Below are 14,984 nucleotides of genomic sequence, written 5' to 3'. Positions count from 1 at the left end.
ATCGCGGTACATCAGTAAGAGAGACAAGGCACAGACCCTTGAAAACAACCAAGAGAACCGAGGGAGCAGCGGTCAGTACGGCGAGCTTCAGTCCGGGTCACAGCAAGGCACCAAGTCCAGAGGGCGTCAGCTGAAGGCTTCTCAGCGTCGGGTTGGAGCATCGTTTGCAGCGTGCAATGTCTCTGATCATGTCGTCAAGGGTTTAGGTAAACTTTCTGAGTCGCTCATACAACAACAGACATAAAGATCGTCTATCCATGAATTGTTATGGTGGTTTCTCTGAAGTTTATAGCAAGTTGTCCAATGTTAGCTTACACAACTTTGGGAAAAGGACATTTTTAGTTCCCGATGATTCCAAGTCAAAAAGATGCGAGGAAAACTGGAACTGTTAGTTTGGAGAGTCATAGCCAGATACTAGCAGAAACTAGGAGAATTCAGGATCTAGTCTAGATTACAGGTAAATATCAAAATCTCAAAGATGCTTTTAACAACCCTAGAACCTGATATCCACAAAATATATACTGAAATGTAACTTTTCTAAAATCACCTTCATTTCCACCAAAGAGAGCCAAAATAAGATTAATTTGTTTGCAAAATAAGTCAGGTTTCAATAAACTCAACATAATTATTTACATAAGTGGAACAAGAATAGCAATTGAGCATATTTTTATCTTTTAAATGGTTTTGCTGGAACTTTTCATAAAGAATCTCAGAATGAACTTTTAAAGGTCTCTTGAGGCCAGGAAAGCCAAGCAAGAACTTGACATCAGATTTTGCCTGCAATACCTACAGATCTGGTTAAATTCCTCTCTTCTTCAGGTCCCCCAAGTGTCCGGAGGTTTTGCTACCCACCAGGAAGTGGCTTTCCTTACACACATATTTAGGCTGCTTGGAACTCTGTAAGCAAGATCCCAACTGGCTTATTGGCTCCATAAATTTAATCTTAGTTTCTTAAGGAGATTCCTTGGTGGTTCAGATGGTAAAGAATCTGCCTGCAATGCAAGAGCCTCAGATTCGATCCCTGGGTCAGGAAGATCCCCTGGAGAAGGGAATGGCTACCCACTCCGGTATTCTTGCCTGAAGAATCCCATGGACAGGGGAGCCTGACAGGCTACACTCTGTGGGGTCACAGAGAGTCAGACACAACTGAGCGACTAATTCCTTAAAGCTCTCTGGTCTGAGGCTATGCATGTCCCCCTCAAATATAACATTCCATTCAAAGCCTTGGTAAAAGAACAGATGTTTTTAACTGTGTACTGTTATAAGGAGAACAGAGTTGTATTGAAACTATACTGAAGATAATGTTCACTCAGAGTTTCCAGCTTCTGGAGGGATCAGGTAGGGAGAAAAGATAGCTATTTAATCTTTGTCTCCAAATGTTTACTTTATCTAATTGTTGCAAGTTATAGATAGCTTGAGAGGAAAGGTTTTCTAAAATCTGGAAAAGCAAAACATAAAAGAGCCTGCAATGTTTAAAGCAAAAAGTCATAAAAATGATAGTCCTCTGAATGATAGTCCATTCAGTTCCATGGAATGAATTCTTTTTTTTAAAATAACAACTAAAGCATATTTTTTTATTATAGGGCATAAAGATATTCAACCTCACAAATAAAAAAATAGAATAGAAATGAATTTGGAATTCTCGCTCATCTAATTATTTTTTTTTACAATTTGATGTTTTTTATTTTTTAAATTATTTTTTAAAACTGAAGTACAGTTGATTTACAATGTTATATGAGTTTCAGGTAAACAACAAAGTGGTTCAAAATTTTTACAGATTATATTTCATTTAAAGTTACTATAAAACAATGGCTGTATTTCTCTGAGCTGTACAATTCAGGCTAGTAGAGCTTGTAGCTTATTTATTTCATACATAGTAGTTTATAGCTCCTAATCCCTACTTTTATCCTGCCTCTCCCCCTCCCTTCTCTCCTCTGATCATTTTTAAAAGCACTTTTAATTTCCTATCATAAAGCTGATTAACAGAGTTGTGACAGTTTCAGGCGAACAGAGAAGGGACTCAGCCACACACACACGTGTCCACTCTCCCCCAAACTCCCCTCCCATCCAGGCTGCCACATAACGCTGAGCAGAGTTCCGTGTGTTACACAGTAGGTCCTTGTTGGTGATACATCTTAAATACAGCCCTGTGCACATGTCCATCCCAAACTCCCTAACTGTCCATCCGCCCGTCCTTCCCCTCCCATCCTTCCCACTGGACACTGTGAGCGTGCTCTCTAGGTCTGTGAGTCCCCTCCTGTCCCGTCCATAAGCTCGTGTGCAGCGCTTCTCTTTAGATCCCATGCATAAGGGGGGTCGTATGTTATTTCTCCTCCTCCGTCTGACGTGCTTCACTCAGTGTGATGACCTCTCGGTCCGTCCATGGTGCTGCCTACGGCATTATTTCATTCTTTTTAATAGCTGAGTAATCAGTTCCGTGGAACTAATTCTTTTTAAAAAACCTTCATTGAATTTGTTACAATATTACTTCTGTCTTATGCTTTGTTTTTTGTTTTTGGCCACACAGCATGTGGGATCTCGGTTCCCTTGACCAGAGGCTGAACCTGCGCCCCCTGCCCTGGAAGGCAGAGTCCCAACCACTGGCCAACAATGGAAGTCCCCAGGGAAGTAACTATTGATCTTGATCTCCTGTCAGCAGTTTTATGGAGTCATCAGTTTCTTCTGTAAATCCTCACCAACTGAATGGTGTGATGTAGAAGTTTATCAGAACCGTGTCCTCTAGAGAAGTGTCAGAGCCCTTTCCATGAGCTTTTCTGAAGAGGAAACGCATCTCTAAAGATCAGAGTAAAACCACATGTACACACGACAAAAGACTTAAAATCACTGGTTAAAGATGAACCATTGTGATCTGATCACAATGCAATTGACAAGGAAATCAGCTTATTTCTGGGACATTACAGCATTTTAAGATAATAACTGGAATCATGACTGATGACACTATACCAGGATGTATTAGATTTCCAGAAATTTCAGTTTCAGAAACCACATTTTATAACTATACAGAGACAGCATAAAGAAGGCTTTGGTGTTACTTCTTACTTGACAATGCTTCTCATGTAATTTAATATATCAATTAAGCCTTCTTAGTTTAACATCTCCTTTTTTATAAGAAAAGAGAACAAATTTTTGAGATATTTTGGGAGCCCTAAAAAACATCTCAGGGTTTCCCTGGTGGCTCAGAGAGTAAAGAATCTGTCTGCAGTGTGGGAGACCCTGGTTCAATCCCTGGGTTGGGTAGATCCCCTGGAAAAGGGTATGGCAACCCACTGCAGTATTCTTGCCTGGAGAATCCCATGGACAGACGAGCCTGGCAGCTACAGTCCGTGGGGTCACAAAGAGTTGGACACGACTGAGCAACCAACACATCCACTCCAGTGTTCTTGCCTAGAGAATCCCATGGACAGAGGAGCCAGGTGGACCACAGTCCTTGGGATCGCCGAGAGTCAGACATGACTGAGCGACGTTCATGAAACATCTCATAACTCAAAGTTAGTTCTAAATCAAAAAACATCCTTTAGAATTTGAGTTTGCAAAAAAAAAAAAAAAAAAAAAAGAGCAAATACCAGAAGTTTTTTTTAAAAAATAACACTTGGTCAAATAGGATCATAGGTCACTGTGAAGCAATGCTTAGTTATTCATTTAACCAAAGTAACAAAGATTTCGTAGCCAAATAAAGAAAAGGCTATATATGTTGTAAAAATCCTTAGTTACACAATATAAAATCTTTGTTTTTGAAAACATAGTACATTAGAAAGAAGGTAAAGAAAAACTTTACATTAGAAAGTTTATAAAGAAAATTATAAAGTTATAAAGAAAATCTCTGTTGACAATTTCTCATTAAGATCAGCCCAATAATCTGCCGCATCTACTGAAGACTGCACTCCCGAGACTCCGCTCGGCAGCAAGAGAAGCCCCCACGAGGAGAAGCCCACACACCTCAGTGAAGAGTAGCCCCCACTCACCGCAACTAGAGAGAAGCCCATGCAGGAGTGAGGACCAGTGCAGCCAATAAAAAATAAACAAACAGTTTAGAAAGCTTCCATTAAAAAAAAACGGTCAGACCAACAATCTACGGAAACTTTTCCTTTCAACAGAGAAAGTTTAACTTTGTTTTTTGATATTAAAAATGATTGACTTAGAAGTACTGAATTCATTCTGATCTTAGCCAGTTCTGACCACACATAAAGTTCCTTTCTAAAGATTCCTTTTTTTGTGTTGTTTTGCTTACAAACCTTCTACAACTTCCTGTGTCCATATTGTTTGTCCCTTTTTCTTTCCCGTTTAGAGAAAACCAGCTTTAACACAAAAATCACTTTCTTTTCCCTTAACAAAACCTTGCATATGAAGATATTTTCCTTATTAGTTTTAGTAGTTTTAATTATATATGTTAATTAGAATTTTAACCCTTAAAAACTTTTGTTTCTAGTAAGGAGTAAGAAATTATGGACTGTCTTTTACGTTAGCATTCTGTAGATTGACAAACTTGTTAATACTTCTTATAATTTCTAGAAACACGTATTTTCTCACAGATAATTACTCAGGGTAGTATCAGATTTATTTACCAACAGTAGTCCTGAATATCTTTCGTTTCCTGTAAAAGGAAGTCTATTTGCAGTGATTGTGCTTCCCTTGTAATTGGGCTTCCCTTGTGGCTCAGCTGGTAAAGAATCTGCCCACAATGCGGGAGACCTGGGTTTGATCCCTGGGTTGGGAAGATGCCCTGGAGAAGGGAAAGGCTACCCACTCCAGAGTTCTGGCCTGTTGAATTCCATGGAAGTCCGTGGGGTTGCAAAGAGTCAGACACCACTGAGCAACTTTCACTTTCACTTTCATGTACAGCCGTTAATGTTTCAGCATCTTATTTTATTTGGGAATGATCTAGATATTTAATAAATTTCCATCATTTAACAAAACTCCAAAGTTTCCAGTTACCAAAAAGTTTGGAGAAAAAATTTCTAAGTATCATAAAACACAATTATTCTTAAAGAATTCACCTAACAACTCTTATTTACATTTAATTCACTTATAAAAATATCTTCATATCAACTATTTTTTGACAAATTTTATAACAAAGATAACATAATTTTTCTTATTTTAGTAAACCTAGGTACAATAAACGTAATTATACTTACTGTTGATGATTCTGAAGAAATGTCTGTATTAATTAAACCAACAAACTAGTTTTAATATCAGATATTAATTTAATGTAGAAAATTTCCCACATCACATGAACCTGAAATTCATCTGGGTTCGTTTCTATTCTATTTCAGAAAACTTATGTAAGCACTTAGTTTTCTGTAAGCCAGTTATACAGAGCTCTCTTACAAGTTAATTGTGGCAATACCGTCCAGAGGTAGAAACATACCATATCGATGAGTACATTGACAAACACACAGTCACCCAGACAGACGCAGACAGAGATCTCACAGTTTCCATTCTAAACTTGCTTCATGAATCATCATGTACACTACAAAACTCACTAGTTTATAAAGAACAGTTGGAATAAGTTAAGCCTGGCACTCAGAGAGCTAAAGTGTCTTTCTTAATATTCCTGCATTCCTAATCCTTGACGACTCCTTTTTTTTTCATTTTAAAAGTATTTATTTATTTGGCTGTGCTGGGTCTTAGTTTTGGCATGTGGGATCCAGTTCTCTGACCAGGGATCAAACCTGGAACCCTGCATTGGAAGAGCAGAGTCTTAGCCACTGGTTCACCAGGGAAGTCCCAGCTAAGTCTTTAATTATTTGTAGAGAAGAGTTTTAAGGTTTGTATCTGTCCTTGACAAAACGCTGGTCACTAAGGGAACAGTCACATAGAGGGTTGCCACTCCCATCCCCCCAGACAGTCCAGGTCAGTCACCAGTGGCCAATGATCTAATCAATCAGGTAAGGAAGCCTCCAGAACATGGATAAGGACTGGGCTGTGAGCACATGGAGGGCTGGGAGCTGTATGCCTGGAGCCGCCAGGAGCTCCCAGCCCTTCTCCACACCCTGCCCCGAGCATCCTCCCGCCTGAATTCCATCCTTTCATGATAAACTGGTCATCTAGTATGACGTTTCTCTGAGTTCTGTGCGCCACTCTGGGAAATTAATCAAACCCAAAGAGGAAGTCTCAGGAACTGCAACCTACACCCAGTCGGTCAGAGGCACAGGCGACAACCTGGACCTGTGGCTGGCATCTTAAGGTGCAGGCAGGGACAGTCCTGCGGGTCTGCGCCTGTTACCTCTGGGGCTGACGCGGATTCCAGGAAGACAGCGCTGGAACTGCATCAAAAGTGTGGGACGCCCAGGTGGTGTTGGAGAATCGCTGGGGGGCATGGGAAAAAACCACACATGCGAAGACCCAAGAGTAATGAAAACACGTCCATGGAAAGCTTGCAGCAGTCACAGCGGCGTCATTCACAACAGCAACAAGCGGAGACAGCTCAAATGCCCAGCGAGTGACGAATCCACGGAGACAGCTCAAATGCCCAGCGAGTGACGAATCCACGGAGACAGCTCAAATGCCCAGCGAGTGACGAATCCACGGAGACAGCTCAAATGCCCAGCGAGTGACGAATCCACGGAGACAGCTCAAATGCCCAGCGAGTGACGAATCCATAAACAAAATGCCGTCTCCACACAATGGACTGCTGTTTGGCCAAAGGGAGGAATGAAGCAGAGACGAAAGCATGGTCTCAGAGAGAAACCTGCACACCCGTGTTCACAACAGCCTCATTCACTACAGCCAAGAGGGGGAACAACCCGAGTGTCCCCCACCGGACGGACAGATAGGAGACGGTGCTCTGTATGTAACACTGTGCTATGCTTAGTCGTGTCAGTTGTGTCTGACTCTGCGACCCCATGGACTTCAGCCCATCGGGCTCCTCTGTCTGTGGACAAGAATACTGGAGTGGGTCGCCATGCCCTCCTCCAGGGGATCTTCCTGACCCAGTGATCAAACCCTCGGCTCCTGCATCTCCAGCATTGCAAGCGGATTCTTTACCGCTGAGTCGCTGAGGAAGCCTGTATGTAATATTATTCATCCTTAAAAAGGAAGGAGGTTCTGACACAGGCTATCATATGGAGGAAACTTGAGGACATGATGCTCAGTGAAGAAAAGACAAAGGAAAGATCACAAACCACACGGTTCCGTTTATACGAAATGTCCAGAATAGACAAATCTACAAGAGGGGCTCGTGGCGGGGGTGGGGGTGGGTGATAACTGCTAAGGGTGCAGGGCTTCTCTGGGGGGGAGGGGTGTGCTTTAAAATCGATAGTGGCGGGAACTTCCCTGGCGGTCCAGTGGTTGAGACTCCACACCTGCAATGCAGGAGGCGTGGGTTCAGTCCCTGATCTGGGAACCAAGGTCCCACATGCCGCATGGCCAAAAATAAATCAATAGCTCTCAAGTACCTCATGCCAGCTCTGAGGCTTAAAAAACAAAAGATTAAAAAACTAAAATTGATCGTGGTGATGGATGCACCGCTTTGCGGTTACACTAAAAGCCACTGAATAGCTGGATTACACCTCAGTAAAGCTGGGGGAGGGAAGGGAAGCAGGGGTCAGAGGGCCCGGTGGGCGGGGCCAGTGGGCACGACCGTGGGGGGGCGCTGGGGTCCTGAAGGACTGCTGCCTGCCTGCCAGAATCTCTCCCTCCCTCTTCCTTTAATTCCGACTAGGAATTAAACTAGGAGTTAACACCGACTAGGAAAGACCTTCCCCAGGAGCTCTGTTCTCTGGATAGAGTGTGGTGAGTGCCATGAACGAGTCCAGCCCGGATGGGAGAAGTGTCTGGCAGCTCCCTTCTCCTCCCCAGCCTGGCAGGACTGACCTGGGTGTGACCAGCCCCCCCCCACCAACATACCGCTCCACCCTGCGGGGGCCACGCACCGGGTTGGCAGGGCCGTAGGAAGACCCCCCAGGTCTGCAGACACACAGGCTCCCTGGGTGTGGTGGCTGTCACAGCAGAAAGTCTGTATTGTGCACACCTTAAAGGTCATGGTTGCAATTTCTTACCCCAGCCTGAATCTTGCTCTCAGGTGACTAATGCCTGCGGCGTGCCCTCGCGCGGGTTACCGGAGGGTATGTACAAGCGGCTTCTTTTGTGAAACCGCACCCTGCAGACACTGCGAGCTGGGTGGCTCGCCCACCTGGGCGTCCATTCAGGGACATGGACCTCCAGGCGCAGCCAGGGGCCTGAGGACTTCCCCGAGGACGGCCAGGCCGCGTTCAGTTCCTGAGATGACCGGGGTTGTTCCTTTTCCGTATAGAAGATGCAGATGCTGGCACACAGTAGGGACACAGAGACGAGTCTCTGACTACGAAGGAGGTGAGGGACCGTCTCTGTGCGTCTGGACCCTGGGGAAGTCCTGATGTTGGGAGCAGGATGAGACCCTGAAGAGCGGGGTCATCCTCTCCACAGACCCTAGCAGCCTCGGCTGGGCTGCCAGACAGAGTCTGTGCTGAATTCCACAGGGCCCGAGCAAGGGGGCGAAGTGGGTGATTAAGTGGTGAATCCTGTTTACAGGTGATTAAATGGTAAATTCTGTTTACAGAGACAGAAACAATATGGGAGACCCCTCCAGGTTAATGATCAGTCAAGAAAACAGGTTTGCTTAACCACAAAACCAAACAGGTTTGCTTAACAACAAAACCATTCAACAGAAGCATGGGACGTGCCCCCCAACGGGAAAACAATGGTGGCCTAAGACTCACACCTTGCATATCGAGCTCAATAAGTTAATCATCCTTAGGACATACTCTTGGCACACATAAAAAAACAGTAATTTGTGGGTCTAGCTGGACCATATGTTGTTGTCATCGTTCAGTCGCTAAGTCATGTTGACTGACTCTTGGCGACCCCATGGACTGCAGCACACCAGGCCTCCCTGTCCTTCACCATCTCCCAGAGTTTGCTCAAACTCATGCTCCATTGAGTCGGTGATGCCATCCAACCATCTCGCCCTCTGTCGTCCCCTTTTCCTCCCGCCTTCAATCTTTCCCAGCATCAGGGTCTTTTCCAATGAGTTGGCTCTTCCCATCAGGTGGCCAAAGTACTGGAGCTTCAGCTTCAGCAACAGTCCCTTCAGTGACTATTCAGGGTTGATTTCCTTTAGGATGGACCGGTTTCTTAGGTAGGTGCTCTTTTATTTTCACCAGGTAATGCTGCCAGTGGTGCGGAGCCCAGGTCAGAACCCACCTGTCTCCCCTTCTCAGTGAAATGGCAGCCCTGGAGACCAGGGCCGACCCGCACTGTAGATCTGCGTATGTCTCGGTCAGAGAATACACTTTGTGTGACCTGCGTCATTTTAGACTGTTTTCTGGCCCAGAATGTGGTCTATCTTGGTAACTGTTCAGTGTGAAAGTGAAAGTGTTAGTCGCTCAGTTGTGTCCAACTCTTTGCGACCCCATGAACTGTAGCCCACCAGGCTCCTCTGTGCATGGGATTCTCTAGGCAAGAGTGCTGGAGTGGGTTGCCATGCCCTCATCCAGGGGATCTTCCTGACCCAGGGATGGAACCCTGCAGGAGCCGCGAGGGAAGCCCCGTTCAGTGTCCACTTATTGATAAAGATGTATATTCTGCTGTTCTTCGGTGGAGTTTTCTAGAGGTGTCGGTCAGATCCGGCTGCCTGGAACATCCCGCTGTCTGGATGCCCCCTCATCACTCATCCCTTTACGAGGCTTCTCTCTGTCCCACTGGATGTGGAGCGGAGGGTGTTGAAAGCCCCCTGGGCGGCTGTGCGTTTGTCTCTGTCCCCACAGTTCTCTCTGGTTTTGCTTCAAGCGTGCTAAAGCGCTACAACTAGCTATATAAACTTTCAGGATTTCTATGTCCTCTTGATAAGTGCGTCCCTCTGCCAGCTGAAAACAACCCAGTGCGTCCCTGGCAGTCTCAAGGCAGAACCTTTCACGTACTCAGTGTTTTGTCGCTTACGTGACTTCTTACTCTGACTTGTGCCAACAGGAACCGTGCCTGGCCCTGCGTGGCGAACAGTATGATTTCTATAGCTCTTTCAGGCGATGCTCTCGTCCTCCTTGGCAGTTCATCCCGTGCATGCTCTGGTCTGAACTCAGTTGAAGGCTCCAGGGGAGCCTCTGCAGACAGCAGTCCCTTCTCTGCAGGAATTCCACTCTGCAAATGCCAGCCTGCCTCACCTCCTCAGACCCCGGCCAAGTCCCCTCAACCCAGGGAGACCCTGCCCCGCCCCTCGGTCACCCTCCTGGTGTGGCAGCCTGCGTTGTCTCTCCGGGCAGTGAACAGAGCCATCCTAGGGTCCCTATCCCACAGGGACCACTGACCTAGGTTGCCTGATGTCCTGTGTCTTGAAAACTGCTGCTTAATTATTTTGTGTGGATTTTAAACATTCATACGAGCTGCTCTACAGACATCCACCTTACCGTTTCTCCCTGTTGGGCTGCACCCAGAGCGTGCGTGGATCGGATTCCCCTGACGACGGGCAATTAGGCTGCCGGCTCTGCTGCACAAACAACTACGCAGCAAACAGCCTTGAGTGCGCCCCTGTGGGTCAGCGTGAGAAGGTTCCAGAACAGAAGCTCAGGAGAGCACTCCTGGGCGTGTCTAGTTTGCTAAGCCCCAGAGCACCGCTGCCAGGCTGACTCCTACCTGCTGCCCTCGCTCGGTTTTCACCTGCCCTTGGTCTCCCTCCCCGCTAAAGGTTACTCTTCTGATAGATATAAGGTGGCGTCTAATTACTGGTTTACTTCTCTCACTCGCTGCGAGTCTGAGAGCCCTTTCCCATACCTGTCACGCCTTTGGGCTTCCCCTCCTTGAATTCACAACATCTGTCTGTTTATCATCTTGTTGTTCAGTCGCTCAGTCTTGTCCAGCTCTTTGCGACCCCGTAGACTACAGAGTGACAGGCTTCCCTGCCCTTCACCATCTCCCGGAGCTTGCTCAAACTCACGTTCACTGAGTCAGGGATGCCATCCAACCATCTCGTCCCCTGTCACCCTTCTCCTCCCGCCCTCAATCTTTCCCAGCATCAGGGTCTTTTTGAATGAATCAGCTCTTCGCATAAGGTGGCCAAAGTGTTGGAGCTTGGGCATCATCATCAGTCCTTATAATGACTATTCGGGGTTGATTTTCTTTAGGATGGACTGGTTGGATCTCCTTGCAGTCCAAGGGATTCTCAAGAGTCTTGTCCAACACCACAGTTTGCAGGCATCATTTCTTTGGTGCTAAACCTTCTTTATGGTCCAACTGTCACATCCATACATGACTACTGGAAAAATCATAGCTTTGACTATGTGGACCTTTGTTGGCAATGTAATGTCTCTTGCTTTTTAATATGCTGTCTAGGTTTGTCATCTAGTCCGTTTCTTTGCCATTTATGGGAGGTGTTTCTATATTGTGGATATTAATTATTCATTGGTGTTCAGTTCAGTTCAGTCACTCAGTTGTGTCTGACTCTTTGAAACCCCATGGACTGCAGCATGCCAGGCTTTCCTGTCCATCACCAACTCCTGGAGCCTACACAAACTCACGTCCATCGCGTTGGTGATGCCATCCAACCATTTACTTCTGTTTTCCCCTTCTCCTCCTATCTTCAATCTTTCCCAGCAGCAGGGTCTTTTCCAATTAATCAGTTCTTTGCATCAGGTGGCCAAAGTATTGGAGTTTCAGCTTCAGCAAAAGTCCCTCCAGTGAACACCCAGGACTGATTTCCTTTAGGATGGACTGGTTGGATCTCCTTGCAGTCCAGGGGACTCTCAAGAGTCTTCTCCGGCACCACAGTTTGCAGGCATCATTTTTTTGGTGCTCAGCCTCCTTTATAGTCCAACTCTCACATCCATACACGACTACGGGGAAAACCATAGCTTTGACTAGATGGACCTTTGTTGGTAAACTAATGTCTCTGCTTTTTAATATGCTATCTAGGTTGGTCATAATTTTTCTTCCAAGGAGCAAGCGTCTTTTAATTTCATGGCTGCAGTCACCATCTGCAGTGATTTTGGAGTCCAAGAAAATAAAGTCTTTCACTGTTTCCATTGTTTGCCCATCTATTTGCCATGAAGTGATGGGACAGGCTTCTACATTGTGGATATTAATTATTCATTGGTATTAGACAACAGTAAACATTTTCATCCTTCACTTGCCTGTGATCCTTTGTCAGGCAGATAACAAATGCATGTGCCCCTTGGGACTGCATTGTAGACTGAATAGATGAAACATGCTGAGCACTTAGATCAATACCTGGCACCCACGAAGCATGCAAAGGTGTCATTTATCTTCACTCTTGCTCAAGAATCCACCCAAAGATATACAAAACACCATGTGGGGCTCTTGGGACATCGGGACGCCCCATGAATAGTGGGGCCCGTGGGTGCCATTATGAGTTAAAACCTGGACACAGAAGGACAAGGAGAGCTTACCTGCCATGACAACATGGATGGACTGGGCACAATGAGGATTCCACAGGCTGATGTCATCATTGAGGTGACATACAGGGTTGCGGCCCTGGATTAGTGTTGGCTCTCTGAGCAAATGTAGGCAGTTAGGTGAAGCAGCTGGTGTTTAGAATTCCCTTCACAGTCGACAGTTTCTACAGAAATACACTTGGCTGGACCCCACCCTCCAGCTCTGTCCCCTCTTCAGTTCTCCTGGCAGAGACGTCTTCTCTGCCCACCTCTACAGCCCGCAACTTCACTCTGTAAAGCTCCATGATGACAACTTACTATTAATAATGCTTTGGTTCTCATGCCCACCCTAGGGTTGAACCCCCTTTTCTGGCCAACCTAACTCTCACTTTTTCTGCCCATCAGCTTCCTCTGTCTTTCTCAAGGAAATGTGGTCAGTGCCCTGGTGGCCAGGTGGTGCTGGTCTGATGAACACCTTGTCTTCGTGTTTGTCTTACCGAGTGTCTCTCCTTTCCTCCTGTGTTCTCTCCCGACACCTCAACTCCTGTTCAAACCTTCCCAGATCTATCAGAGGCAAAGTGGCAGCCTTTTCTGCTTTTATCCTTTACAAACATGGCATAGATACTGAATTCATCCAATATTTACTGCATCGACTCCATCAGAAATTGCTTTTTTGTAGGGGTCGAATGTCAAGTTTTTTCCCCAAGTACAGCCAACTGTTTAGTACATGTACTAGAAGACACTGCTCAGCAGGGCCAATACCCTCATAAATCAAGTTTTTCTATTTTGTTCCATTGGTGAACTTGTCTATCCCCATATCTATGTCATAGGCTCAATTACTATAGTTTTAGAATACATTTGACATCTCCTGGAACAGTCTCTTGTCTCCGGCTTCTCCTCTTCCTTCTCCTAGAGTGTTTTGGCTAACATCCAGCCGTTGTCCTTCTACATAGATTCTAGAATCAGCTTGCTAAATTTCTTAAAAAAAAAAAAAAAAAAACCCTGTAGGGATTTTAATGACAATTTCTTTTGTAGGGCAATTTGGGGGACAATTGACATATTTCTGACATTGAGCCTTTCTATCCATGGATATGGTATATAGCTTCCCAACTTATTTAGGTCTTAATGTGTTTTAATAAAATTTTATTATATTTCCTTAACACTCATAAAAGTTTCATAATAGTTTCATCTCATCTATTCTGTTGTCGCTCTTTTCAATGATGTTTTACAAAACTGTGTCCCCTGGTTATTGAGGATATTTATTTTTAATTGAAGGATAATTACAATATTGTGTTGGTATACCTAGTTTCCCTCCTTGAGCCTCCCTCCCACCTCCCACCCCATCCCACCCCTCTAGGTGGTCACAGATCCCCAGTTGGAGTTCCTCAATTTGAGTCATACATCAAATTCCCACTGGCTGTCTATTTTGCATATGTTAGTGTATATTTTTCCAAGCTACTCTCTCCATTCCTCCCACTTTCTCCTTCCCACCCACTATTGAGGATATTTAGACACGTGTAAAATAGTCTCTATCTGGCCTCCCAGATCCTCTCCATCTTTCTCTTTTGTGTCTTTATCTACAGAATGGATCTCTTGGTCTGCTTGATGGCAGACACTGTACAGATCAGATGGGAGGACAGAGGCCAGGCGTTCGGTTCCCCAGGCCCCTCCCACAAGCCTGTGTTTGGCAGCGACCTCGCTGTCCGCTGAGGAAGCCTCTTTCCCTGACCTCTGCTCCCTCCCTCTCTGTCCTTTCCAGGCTAGGAGTAGTGGCAGCTCCCTGAGACTAAAAGTCCCTCATGCTTTGCTTTCCCACTTAACTCTGCCCTTTCTTGGTAAACGGGACATTTGCTGAAATCTCTCCAGTGATCTTCCTAAGAACACCGACTGTTTCTTGCTGGGACCCTGACTGATACTATAACTGCCACCAGAAGCGACCCCAGAAAACAGGCTCTAAACAGGATGCTGGCCTTCAGGTGCACGTCTATTTGATGAGTCTGTGGATAAAATCCTTGCCCAGGGAAATCGAGTACCAGGAGCCTGTCAATCAGGGACATCCCAATTCCTAAAATTATCACCAGCGGTGGCATGAGACGCCGGGCGAGGGGGTATCTAGTCGCTTGGGCAAATGCGGGATTGCAAAGACCGCGCAGTGGGCTGGCTACTTCTGAAGGCTCTGGGAGGTACACACCATGGAAAGGACGGTTCAAGCCTCGGGTGTGACGGCGCCCTCCAGGCAGGCCACCAGGAACACACATGCAACTCGACAAAATGGGATTCTTACTGGTTTGTAGACTAGTAAGACCACACACCCTGGGGACGCACAGGGGCGCCCCTTATACGACTGGGGCTTATAGGATTGGGGAATCACCTACAAGGTGATTCCGGGTAAGGTTTAAGGACGCGGGTTCTCGCTGTGGATTGGGTGCCATCTGGAAGGAGAGGCGACTGGCGGGCGGCTGAGTCGCGAGGGGGCAGCGGCGTTCCAGCTCGGGTGGGAGAGGGTGGCCACTGGCGGTGGGTCCACGCGACTGACTGGAGTGGCCAGCGGCTTATAGGATTGGGGTTATATAGTCTCGTGCTGCTGGCTGGAGACCGCCTGTG

This window comes from Dama dama, chromosome 2 (assembly GCF_033118175.1).
Source record: "Dama dama isolate Ldn47 chromosome 2, ASM3311817v1, whole genome shotgun sequence".
Lineage (NCBI taxonomy): Eukaryota > Metazoa > Chordata > Mammalia > Artiodactyla > Cervidae > Dama > Dama dama.
This window is presented reverse-complemented; position numbering follows the sequence as displayed.